Genomic DNA, 13,006 nt, shown 5'->3' with positions numbered 1-13,006 from the left:
AACCATTAGAAACACGTGGTCAACAAAATCTCTGCGTTTCTCAATATACAATCCATTCATCTCCTTCTACTCTTTAACACTAGAACTACTGAGGTAGTCATTTTGACTACTTCGCACTATGTATTTCTCCTCTGTGACTACATTTTTTGGAATTCCGGCTTGAGACTCGGTGACTTTTCCTCAAATAGGATGTTAAAAAAGATTTTGTGGCAATAAATAATTTAGGTGCAAAAATTGCCCATTTATTTCAACATTCACCTATAACTACTAAAAGGTAGTCTTTTTGACTACCTGCTATATTTTGCTGTCCTTTTGTCACTAAAAGTTGCTGTAAAGTTTTGTGCATAATTTTTTCACTGTATCTTATTTACCCTGATGTTCATATAGATTTAGTTCAATTCAGATGTCAACTTTTCACATTTTCATCGTGTTACCTGGTTAGATTATGACTGGGGAATACCGTTATGCAAAGCGATAATGTCTAGGGACCGTTTTGTAGAAATTATGCATTACCTCAGATTTGATGAGAAGTCCAATCGATCGCAGAGACTGCAAACCGGCAAATTTGCTCTCTTTTCTATTGTGTGGGACAGGTTTATTGCCAATTGCATTGCTTGTTACAAACCTGGCCCATACATTACGGTTGATGAACAACTTTTCCAAGCAAAACCAGGTGTCCTTTCACACAGTATACACCTTCCAAGCCAGATAAATATGGCCATAAATTTTGGCTAGCTGTAGATAAGGATAGTAAATATGTTGTAAATGGCTTCCCTTATCTGGGTAAAGATGATTCACGCCGTGCTGATGACCGTTTAGCTGACCACGTAGTCATGAAACTATTGCAGCCGTTTTTGAAAAAAGGTCGAAATGTAACCACCGATAATTATTTTACATCAGTAAAACTTGCCAAACAGCTAAAAAGCCAGGGAACGACTATCATGGGAACGCTAAATAAGATAAGACGAGAAGTGCCTAAAGAAATAAAAACAATGAAAGAAAAGTTGTACAGCACTAAAGTCTATAAAAATGAGGATAATTTTACACTTACCGTGTATCAAGGTAAGCCAACCAAAAATGTGATAATTCTGAGTTCCGTCCATCCCGATGTTCTTGTTGCTTCTGAATCTCCAAAAAATCTCCAGAAACTGTAAAGTTTTATATTGAAACAAAATATGGAGTAGATGTAGTAGATCAGATGGCACGCAAATACAGCACAAGAACAGGTACTAGGAGACGGCCTGTTCACGCATTTGAAAATACCTTAGACTTAGCGGGTATAAATGCTTGGATATTATACAAGAAGATGACCACCTGACAAATGTCACGCAAGGCATTTTTGCAAAAGCTTGTCACAGAGTTGAGTGGTCCGTATGTTGTATCTAGGGGAAAGGGTGGCATGTCTCAAGTTGCTACATCTTCAGATGTGATGTCTCAAAAAAAACTTTGCCAGATAAAAGCAAAATGCAAAAATAAATCGATCTGTTGGAAATTGTATGACTTGCCATAAGTCTTTGTGTGGGAAATGTACCGCTGTAATTGAAAGACGATGCCTGAAATGCGAATCAACAAATGTTTAGAAAGTTACCGGTTGTACTTCATAATAACGGTTGGTCGTTTTTATTGAGATTCTGCGCCATATTTTCATTTTTCTTCTCCTTCACTTACATTTTCTCTGCTTGTTGTTCTTGAGTTGTTGTTTATATGTGTGCACTTTAATAATAAATTATTTTAAAACGTCTATTATTGTTTTGCTTACTTTACTTTTGTTATTTCCTGTAGAAAAATATGAAAAAAAATAAATAAAAAAAACATTCCAAAGCATTACTGTTGGATCTCACAATAATAATACATTAAAAAAATATAATTAATAAATAACCACGAATGAAACTCTAATAACGAAAACAAGTCAGTAGTCAAAATGACTACATTCAGTAGTTCTAGTAGGTGTCACGAGTACAGTAGTTCTAGTGTTAATCTCAGACCACTCCTTTCTCTTCAGTAAGTCAGTCAAGTTCTCTTGCTCATGGCTGTATCCTACAATAGATATTCATGCGAATTTAGGCCAAAATCTTTTCACAGGCTGTTCTCTGTGTTCACATGGCAAACACATCTGATAAAGTGAGCCTATAATTGGCTGTGATGGCCGCAAATCCCCACACAGGTTCAAATCCTGTTCACAGTGCAGTGTTTTACTTGGTCAAAACTTTGGACTTTCTCGAAAAGAGTAAAATAATATATACAGTATATTATTAAAATGGGACAAGACATATGAAAATGGGACTACTAAATATATTTGAGTCGAAATCTGTCTCAAGAATGAAATTAACAAGTATGAAAACTTAAAGAAATATTACTAGATGTTTCCCATGATATTGATGACATCATTTGCAGATAATAGAAATCTATGTATTGATAGCTGGAAATCCTCTACACCAAATTTCTTTCAGCAATAAAATGTCAATTAAAGTATTTAAACTGGTTCCAAAAAGACAACTGAGAACCATCAGCAATGCCATATATTTTGATGGCTGCATTTTTAAGACGATGGACTTGAAATCTTCTTGTTGGATGAAATCATGTTCAGTTTATTGTATTAGTTTTGAAAAGATTGGATTTTGCTTATGAAAGATTAGTGAAAAGAAAATATAGTAAAAGTTGGGAATAATAAAAAAATGCAGATTAATTCCCTGGCAGTGCGCGGTGTCCAACCACAATTTTAAGCATGAGAAACATGTGGTCAACAAAATCACTGCGTTTCTTAATATACAATCCATTTATCTCCTTCTACTCTTTGATCTCAGACCACTTCTTTCTCTTCAGTAAGTCAGTCTAGTTTTCATGCTCATGGCTGTGTAGTTCAGTAGAGATTCAGGTGAACTTAGACCAAAATCTTCTCACAGGCTTTCCCTCTGTGCTCACATGGCAAAAACATCTGATAGATTATTCAACAGTTGGCTGTGATGGCCGAGTGGTTAAGGCGTTGGACTTGAAATCCAGTGGGGTATCCCCGCACAGGTTCAAATCCTGTTCACAGCGCAGTGTTTTACTTGGTCAAAACTTTGGACCTTCTCGAAAAGAGTAAAATAATATATACAGTATATTATTAAAACGGGCCAAGTGATATGAAAATGGGACAACTCCAACATGTTTGCCTCAAGAATGAAATTAAGCAGTATGAAAACTTCAAGAAATATTACTCGATGTTCACCATGATATTGATGACATCATTTGCAGATAATAGAAATCTATGTATTGGTTGCTGGAAATCTTCTACACCAAATTTCTTTCAGCAATAAAAAGTCAATGAAAGCATTTAAACTGGTTCCAAAAAGACAACTGAGAACCATCAGCAATGCCATATATTTTGATGGCTGCATTTTTAAGACGATGGACTTGAAATCTTCATGTTGGATGAAATCGTGTTCACAGTTTATTGTTTTACCTTTGAAAGATTGGATTTTGCACATGAAAGATTAGTGAAAAGAAAATGTAGTAAAAGCTGGGAATAATAAAACAATGCAGATTAATTCCCTGACAGTGTGCGGAAACCAAAGACAATTTTAACCATTAGAAACACGTGGTCAACAAAATCTCTGCGTTTCTCAATATGCAATCCATTCATCTCCTTCTACTCTTTAACACTAGAACTACTGAGGTAGTCATTTTGACTACTTCGCACTATGTATTTCTCCTCTGTGACTACATTTTTTGGAATTCCGGCTTGAGACTCGGTGACTTTTCCTCAAATAGGATGTTAAAAAAGATTTTGTGGCAATAAATAATTTAGGTGCAAAAATTGCCCATTTATTTCAACATTCACCTATAACTACTAAAAGGTAGTCTTTTTGACTACCTGCTATATTTTGCTGTCCTTTTGTCACTAAAAGTTGCTGTAAAGTTTTGTGCATAATTTTTTCACTGTATCTTATTTACCCTGATGTTCATATAGATTTAGTTCAATTCAGATGTCAACTTTTCACATTTTCATCGTGTTACCTGGTTAGATTATGACTGGGGAATACCGTTATGCAAAGCGATAATGTCTAGGGACCGTTTTGTAGAAATTATGCATTACCTCAGATTTGATGAGAAGTCCAATCGATCGCAGAGACTGCAAACCGGCAAATTTGCTCTCTTTTCTATTGTGTGGGACAGGTTTATTGCCAATTGCATTGCTTGTTACAAACCTGGCCCATACATTACGGTTGATGAACAACTTTTCCAAGCAAAACCAGGTGTCCTTTCACACAGTATACACCTTCCAAGCCAGATAAATATGGCCATAAATTTTGGCTAGCTGTAGATAAGGATAGTAAATATGTTGTAAATGGCTTCCCTTATCTGGGTAAAGATGATTCACGCCGTGCTGATGACCGTTTAGCTGACCACGTAGTCATGAAACTATTGCAGCCGTTTTTGATAAAAGGTCGAAATGTAACCACCGATAATTATTTTACATCAGTAAAACTTGCCAAACAGCTAAAAAGCCAGGGAACGACTATCGTGGGAACGCTAAATAAGATAAGACGAGAAGTGCCTAAAGAAATAAAAACAATGAAAGAAAAGTTGTACAGCACTAAAGTCTATAAAAATGAGGATAATTTTACACTTACCGTGTATCAAGGTAAGCCAACCAAAAATGTGATAATTCTGAGTTCCGTCCATCCCGATGTTCTTGTTGCTTCTGAATCTCCAAAAAATCTCCAGAAACTGTAAAGTTTTATATTGAAACAAAATATGGAGTAGATGTAGTAGATCAGATGGCACGCAAATACAGCACAAGAACAGGTACTAGGACACGGCCTGTTCACGCATTTGAAAATACCTTAGACTTAGCGGGTATAAATGCTTGGATATTATACAAGAAGATGACCACCTGACAAATGTCACGCAAGGCATTTTTGCAAAAGCTTGTCACAGAGTTGAGTGGTCCGTATGTTGTATCTAGGGGAAAGGGTGGCATGTCTCAAGTTGCTACATCTTCAGATGTGATGTCTCAAAAAAAACTTTGCCAGATAAAAGCAAAATGCAAAAATAAATCGATCTGTTGGAAATTGTATGACTTGCCATAAGTCTTTGTGTGGGCAATGTACCGCTGTAATTGAAAGACGATGCCTGAAATGCGAATCAACAAATGTTTAGAAAGTTACCGGTTGTACTTCATAATAACGGTTGGTCGTTTTTATTGAGATTCTGCGCCATATTTTCATTTTTCTTCTCCTTCACTTACATTTTCTCTGCTTGTTGTTCTTGAGTTGTTGTTTATATGTGTGCACTTTAATAATAAATTATTTTAAAACGTCTATTATTGTTTTGCTTACTTTACTTTTGTTATTTCCTGTAGAAAAATATGAAAAAAAATAAATAAAAAAAACATTCCAAAGCATTACTGTTGGATCTCACAATAATAATACATTAAAAAAATATAATTAATAAATAACCACGAATGAAACTCTAATAACGAAAACAAGTCAGTAGTCAAAATGACTACATTCAGTAGTTCTAGTAGGTGTCACGAGTACAGTAGTTCTAGTGTTAATCTCAGACCACTCCTTTCTCTTCAGTAAGTCAGTCAAGTTCTCTTGCTCATGGCTGTATCCTACAATAGATATTCATGCGAATTTAGGCCAAAATCTTTTCACAGGCTGTTCTCTGTGTTCACATGGCAAACACATCTGATAAAGTGAGCCTATAATTGGCTGTGATGGCCGCAAATCCCCACACAGGTTCAAATCCTGTTCACAGTGCAGTGTTTTACTTGGTCAAAACTTTGGACTTTCTCGAAAAGAGTAAAATAATATATACAGTATATTATTAAAATGGGACAAGACATATGAAAATGGGACTACTAAATATATTTGAGTCGAAATCTGTCTCAAGAATGAAATTAACAAGTATGAAAACTTAAAGAAATATTACTAGATGTTTCCCATGATATTGATGACATCATTTGCAGATAATAGAAATCTATGTATTGATAGCTGGAAATCCTCTACACCAAATTTCTTTCAGCAATAAAATGTCAATTAAAGTATTTAAACTGGTTCCAAAAAGACAACTGAGAACCATCAGCAATGCCATATATTTTGATGGCTGCATTTTTAAGACGATGGACTTGAAATCTTCTTGTTGGATGAAATCATGTTCAGTTTATTGTATTAGTTTTGAAAAGATTGGATTTTGCTTATGAAAGATTAGTGAAAAGAAAATATAGTAAAAGTTGGGAATAATAAAAAAATGCAGATTAATTCCCTGGCAGTGCGCGGTGTCCAACCACAATTTTAAGCATGAGAAACATGTGGTCAACAAAATCACTGCGTTTCTTAATATACAATCCATTTATCTCCTTCTACTCTTTGATCTCAGACCACTTCTTTCTCTTCAGTAAGTCAGTCTAGTTTTCATGCTCATGGCTGTGTAGTTCAGTAGAGATTCAGGTGAACTTAGACCAAAATCTTCTCACAGGCTTTCCCTCTGTGCTCACATGGCAAAAACATCTGATAGATTATTCAACAGTTGGCTGTGATGGCCGAGTGGTTAAGGCGTTGGACTTGAAATCCAATGGGGTATCCCCGCACAGGTTCAAATCCTGTTCACAGCGCAGTGTTTTACTTGGTCAAAACTTTGGACCTTCTCGAAAAGAGTAAAATAATATATACAGTATATTATTAAAACGGGCCAAGTGATATGAAAATGGGACAACTCCAACATGTTTGCCTCAAGAATGAAATTAAGCAGTATGAAAACTTCAAGAAATATTACTCGATGTTCCCCATGATATTGATGACATCATTTGCAGATAATAGAAATCTATGTATTTGCTGGAAATCTTCTACACCAAATTTCTTTCAGCAATAAAAAGTCAATGAAAGTATTTAAACTGGTTCCAAAAAGACAACTGAGAACCATCAGCAATGCCATATATTTTGATGGCTGCATTTTTAAGACGATGGACTTGAAATCTTCATGTTGGATGAAATCGTGTTCACAGTTTATTGTTTTACCTTTGAAAGATTGGATTTTGCACATGAAAGATTAGTGAAAAGAAAATGTAGTAAAAGCTGGGAATAATAAAACAATGCAGATTAATTCCCTGACAGTGTGCGGAAACCAAAGACAATTTTAACCATTAGAAACACGTGGTCAACAAAATCTCTGCGTTTCTCAATATACAATCCATTCATCTCCTTCTACTCTTTAACACTAGAACTACTGAGGTAGTCATTTTGACTACTTCGCACTATGTATTTCTCCTCTGTGACTACATTTTTTGGAATTCCGGCTTGAGACTCGGTGACTTTTCCTCAAATAGGATGTTAAAAAAGATTTTGTGGCAATAAATAATTTAGGTGCAAAAATTGCCCATTTATTTCAACATTCACCTATAACTACTAAAAGGTAGTCTTTTTGACTACCTGCTATATTTTGCTGTCCTTTTGTCACTAAACGTTGCTGTAAAGTTTTGTGCATAATTTTTTCACTGTATCTTATTTACCCTGATGTTCATATAGATTTAGTTCAATTCAGATGTCAACTTTTCACATTTTCATCGTGTTACCTGGTTAGATTATGACTGGGGAATACCGTTATGCAAAGCGATAATGTCTAGGGACCGTTTTGTAGAAATTATGCATTACCTCAGATTTGATGAGAAGTCCAATCGATCGCAGAGACTGCAAACCGGCAAATTTGCTCTCTTTTCTATTGTGTGGGACAGGTTTATTGCCAATTGCATTGCTTGTTACAAACCTGGCCCATACATTACGGTTGATGAACAACTTTTCCAAGCAAAACCAGGTGTCCTTTCACACAGTATACACCTTCCAAGCCAGATAAATATGGCCATAAATTTTGGCTAGCTGTAGATAAGGATAGTAAATATGTTGTAAATGGCTTCCCTTATCTGGGTAAAGATGATTCACGCCGTGCTGATGACCGTTTAGCTGACCACGTAGTCATGAAACTATTGCAGCCGTTTTTGAAAAAAGGTCGAAATGTAACCACCGATAATTATTTTACATCAGTAAAACTTGCCAAACAGCTAAAAAGCCAGGGAACGACTATCGTGGGAACGCTAAATAAGATAAGACGAGAAGTGCCTAAAGAAATAAAAACAATGAAAGAAAAGTTGTACAGCACTAAAGTCTATAAAAATGAGGATAATTTTACACTTACCGTGTATCAAGGTAAGCCAACCAAAAATGTGATAATTCTGAGTTCCGTCCATCCCGATGTTCTTGTTGCTTCTGAATCTCCAAAAAATCTCCAGAAACTGTAAAGTTTTATAATGAAACAAAATATGGAGTAGATGTAGTAGATCAGATGGCACGCAAATACAGCACAAGAACAGGTACTAGGAGACGGCCTGTTCACGCATTTGAAAATACCTTAGACTTAGCGGGTATAAATGCTTGGATATTATACAAGAAGATGACCACCTGACAAATGTCACGCAAGGCATTTTTGCAAAAGCTTGTCACAGAGTTGAGTGGTCCGTATGTTGTATCTAGGGGAAAGGGTGGCATGTCTCAAGTTGCTACATCTTCAGATGTGATGTCTCAAAAAAAACTTTGCCAGATAAAAGCAAAATGCAAAAATAAATCGATCTGTTGGAAATTGTATGACTTGCCATAAGTCTTTGTGTGGGAAATGTACCGCTGTAATTGAAAGACGATGCCTGAAATGCGAATCAACAAATGTTTAGAAAGTTACCGGTTGTACTTCATAATAACGGTTGGTCGTTTTTATTGAGATTCTGCGCCATATTTTCATTTTTCTTCTCCTTCACTTACATTTTCTCTGCTTGTTGTTCTTGAGTTGTTGTTTATATGTGTGCACTTTAATAATAAATTATTTTAAAACGTCTATTATTGTTTTGCTTACTTTACTTTTGTTATTTCCTGTAGAAAAATATGAAAAAAAATAAATAAAAAAAACATTCCAAAGCATTACTGTTGGATCTCACAATAATAATACATTAAAAAAATATAATTAATAAATAACCACAAATGAAACTCTAATAACGAAAACAAGTCAGTAGTCAAAATGACTACATTCAGTAGTTCTAGTAGGTGTCACGAGTACAGAAGTTCTAGTGTTAATCTCAGACCACTCCTTTCTCTTCAGTAAGTCAGTCAAGTTCTCTTGCTCATGGCTGTATCCTACAATAGATATTCATGCGAATTTAGGCCAAAATCTTTTCACAGGCTGTTCTCTGTGTTCACATGGCAAACACATCTGATAAAGTGAGCCTATAATTGGCTGTGATGGCCGCAAATCCCCACACAGGTTCAAATCCTGTTCACAGTGCAGTGTTTTACTTGGTCAAAACTTTGGACTTTCTCGAAAAGAGAAAAATAATATATACAGTATATTATTAAAATGGGACAAGACATATGAAAATGGGACTACTAAATATATTTGAGTCGAAATCTGTCTCAAGAATGAAATTAACAAGTATGAAAACTTAAAGAAATATTACTAGATGTTTCCCATGATATTGATGACATCATTTGCAGATAATAGAAATCTATGTATTGATAGCTGGAAATCCTCTACACCAAATTTCTTTCAGCAATAAAATGTCAATTAAAGTATTTAAACTGGTTCCAAAAAGACAACTGAGAACCATCAGCAATGCCATATATTTTGATGGCTGCATTTTTAAGACGATGGACTTGAAATCTTCTTGTTGGATGAAATCATGTTCAGTTTATTGTATTAGTTTTGAAAAGATTGGATTTTGCTTATGAAAGATTAGTGAAAAGAAAATATAGTAAAAGTTCGGAATAATAAAAAAATGCAGATTAATTCCCTGGCAGTGCGCGGTGTCCAATCACAATTTTAAGCATGAGAAACATGTGGTCAACAAAATCACTGCGTTTCTTAATATACAATCCATTTATCTCCTTCTACTCTTTGATCTCAGACCACTTCTTTCTCTTCAGTAAGTCAGTCTAGTTTTCATGCTCATGGCTGTGTAGTTCAGTAGAGTTTCAGGTGAACTTAGACCAAAATCTTCTCACAGGCTTTCCCTCTGTGCTCACATGGCAAAAACATCTGATAGATTATTCAACAGTTGGCTGTGATGGCCGAGTGGTTAAGGCGTTGGACTTGAAATCCAGTGGGGTATCCCCGCACAGGTTCAAATCCTGTTCACAGCGCAGTGTTTTACTTGGTCAAAACTTTGGACCTTCTCGAAAAGAGTAAAATAATATATACAGTATATTATTAAAACGGGCCAAGTGATATGAAAATGGGACAACTCCAACATGTTTGACTCAAAATCTGCCTCAAGAATGAAATTAAGCAGTATGAAAACTTCAAGAAATGTTACTCCATTTTTCGAATGATATTGATGACATCATTGCCCATAATAGAAATCTATGTATTGGTTGCTGGAAATCCTCTACACCAAATTTCTTTCAGCAATAAAAAGTCAATGAAAGTATTTAAACTGGTTCCAAAAACACAACTGAGAACCATCAGCAATGCCATATATTTTGATGGCTGCATTTTTAAGACGATGGACTTGAAATCTTCATGTTGAATGAAATCGTGTTCACAGTTTATTGTTTTACCTTTGAAAAGATTGGATTTTGCACATGAAAGATTAGTGAAAAGAAAATATAGCAGAAGCTGGGAATAATAAAACAATGCAGATTAATTCCCTGACAGTGTGCGGAAACCAAAGACAATTTTAACCATGAGAAACATGTGGTCAACAAAATCTCTGCGTTTCTCAATATACAATCCATTCATCTCCTTCTACTCTTTGATCTCAGACCACTCCTTTCTCTTCAGTAAGTCAGTCAAGTTCTCTTGCTCATGGCTGTATCCTACAATAGATATTCATGCGAACTTAGGCCAAAATCTTCTCACAGGCTGTTCTCTGTGTTCACATGGCAAACACATCTGATAAAGTGAGCCTATAATTGGCTGTGATGGCCGCAAATCTCCACACAGGTTCAAAACCTGTTCACAGTGCAGTGTTTTACTTGGTCAAAACTTTGGACCTTCTCGAAAAGAGTAAAATAATATATACAGTATATTATTAAAATGGGCCAAGACATATGAAAATGGGACAACTAAATATGTTTGAGTCGAAATCTGTCTCAAGATTGAAATTAACAAGTATGAAAACTTAAAAAAATATTACTAGATGTTTCCCATGATATTGATGACATCATTTGCAGATAATAGAAATCTATGTATTGATAGCTGGAAATCCTCTACACCAAATTTCTTTCAGCAATAAAATGTCAATTAAAGTATTTAAACTGGTTCCAAAAAGACAACTGAGAACCATCAGCAATGCCACATATTTTGATGGCTTCATTTTTAAGACGATGGACTTGAAATCTTCATGTTGGATGAAATCATGTTCAGTTTATTGTATTAGTTTTGAAAAGATTGGATTTTGCTGATGAAAGATTAGTGAAAAGAAAATATAGTAAAAGTTGGGAATAATAAAAAAATGCAGATTAATTCCCTGGCAGTGCGCGGTGTCCAACCACAATTTTAAGCATGAGAAACATGTGGTCAACAAAATCACTGCGTTTCTTAATATACAATCCATTTATCTCCTTCTACTCTTTGATCTCAGACCACTTCTTTCTCTTCAGTAAGTCAGTCTAGTTTTCATGCTCATGGCTGTGTAGTTCAGTAGAGATTCAGGTGAACTTAGACCAAAATCTTCTCACAGGCTTTCCCTCTGTGCTCACATGGCAAAAACATCTGATAGATTGTTCAACAGTTGGCTGTGATGGCCGAGTGGTTAAGGAGTTGCACTTGAAATCCAGTGGGGTATCCCCGCACAGGTTCAAATCCTGTTCACAGCGCAGTGTTTTACTTGGTCAAAACTTTGGACCTTCTCGAAAAGAGTAAAATAATATATACAGTATATTATTAAAACGGGCCAAGTGATATGAAACAGCGCAGTGTTTTACTTGGTCAAAACTTTGGACCTTCTCGAAAAGAGTAAAATAATATATACAGTATATTATTAAAACGGGCCAAGTGATATGAAAATGGGACAACTCCAACATGTTTGCCTCAAGAATGAAATTAAGCAGTATGAAAACTTCAAGAAATATTACTCGATGTTCCCCATGATATTGATGACATCATTTGCAGATAATAGAAATCTATGTATTTGCTGGAAATCTTCTACACCAAATTTCTTTCAGCAACAAAAAGTCAATGAAAGTATTTAAACTGGTTCCAAAAAGACAACTGAGAACCATCAGCAATGCCATATATTTTGATGGCTGCATTTTTAAGACGATGGACTTGAAATCTTCATGTTGGATGAAATCGTGTTCACAGTTTATTGTTTTACCTTTGAAAGATTGGATTTTGCACATGAAAGATTAGTGAAAAGAAAATGTAGTAAAAGCTGGGAATAATAAAACAATGCAGATTAATTCCCTGACAGTGTGCGGAAACCAAAGACAATTTTAACCATTAGAAACACGTGGTCAACAAAATCTCTGCGTTTCTCAATATACAATCCATTCATCTCCTTCTACTCTTTAACACTAGAACTACTGAGGTAGTCATTTTGACTACTTCGCACTATGTATTTCTCCTCTGTGACTACATTTTTTGGAATTCCGGCTTGAGACTCGGTGACTTTTCCTCAAATAGGATGTTAAAAAAGATTTTGTGGCAATAAATAATTTAGGTGCAAAAATTGCCCATTTATTTCAACATTCACCTATAACTACTAAAAGGTAGTCTTTTTGACTACCTGCTATATTTTGCTGTCCTTTTGTCACTAAACGTTGCTGTAAAGTTTTGTGCATAATTTTTTCACTGTGTCTTATTTACCCTGATGTTCATATAGATTTAGTTCAATTCAGATGTCAACTTTTCACATTTTCATCGTGTTACCTGGTTAGATTATGACTGGGGAATACCGTTATGCAAAGCGATAATGTCTAGGGACCGTTTTGTAGAAATTATGCATTACCTCAGATTTGATGAGAAGTCCAATCGATCG

General features: G+C 35.3%; 4 non-coding genes across 4 annotated transcripts; all 4 read left to right on the top strand.

Annotated features, from left to right (window-relative positions):
* The first annotated feature begins 2,957 nt into the window (after positions 1-2,957).
* TRNAS-UGA (transfer RNA serine (anticodon UGA)) lies at positions 2,958-3,039 on the top strand. The gene has a single exon. It is a non-coding gene; the product is annotated as a tRNA-Ser (tRNA).
* Positions 3,040-6,522: 3,483 nt separating this feature from the next.
* On the top strand, positions 6,523-6,604 carry TRNAS-UGA (transfer RNA serine (anticodon UGA)). The gene has a single exon. It is a non-coding gene; the product is annotated as a tRNA-Ser (tRNA).
* Positions 6,605-10,084: 3,480 nt separating this feature from the next.
* TRNAS-UGA (transfer RNA serine (anticodon UGA)) lies at positions 10,085-10,166 on the top strand. The gene has a single exon. It is a non-coding gene; the product is annotated as a tRNA-Ser (tRNA).
* A 1,595-nt stretch (positions 10,167-11,761) lies between these two features.
* On the top strand, positions 11,762-11,843 carry TRNAS-UGA (transfer RNA serine (anticodon UGA)). Its single transcript has one exon. It is a non-coding gene; the product is annotated as a tRNA-Ser (tRNA).
* The last annotated feature ends 1,163 nt before the right edge of the window (positions 11,844-13,006 follow it).

Source organism: Dendrobates tinctorius, unplaced genomic scaffold, assembly GCF_039654945.1.
Source record: "Dendrobates tinctorius isolate UK_male_01 unplaced genomic scaffold, ASM3965494v1 ptg000151l, whole genome shotgun sequence".
Lineage (NCBI taxonomy): Eukaryota > Metazoa > Chordata > Amphibia > Anura > Dendrobatidae > Dendrobates > Dendrobates tinctorius.
The sequence above is the reverse complement of the archived record's forward strand: the minus strand, read 5'-3'. Positions and strand labels throughout refer to the sequence as shown.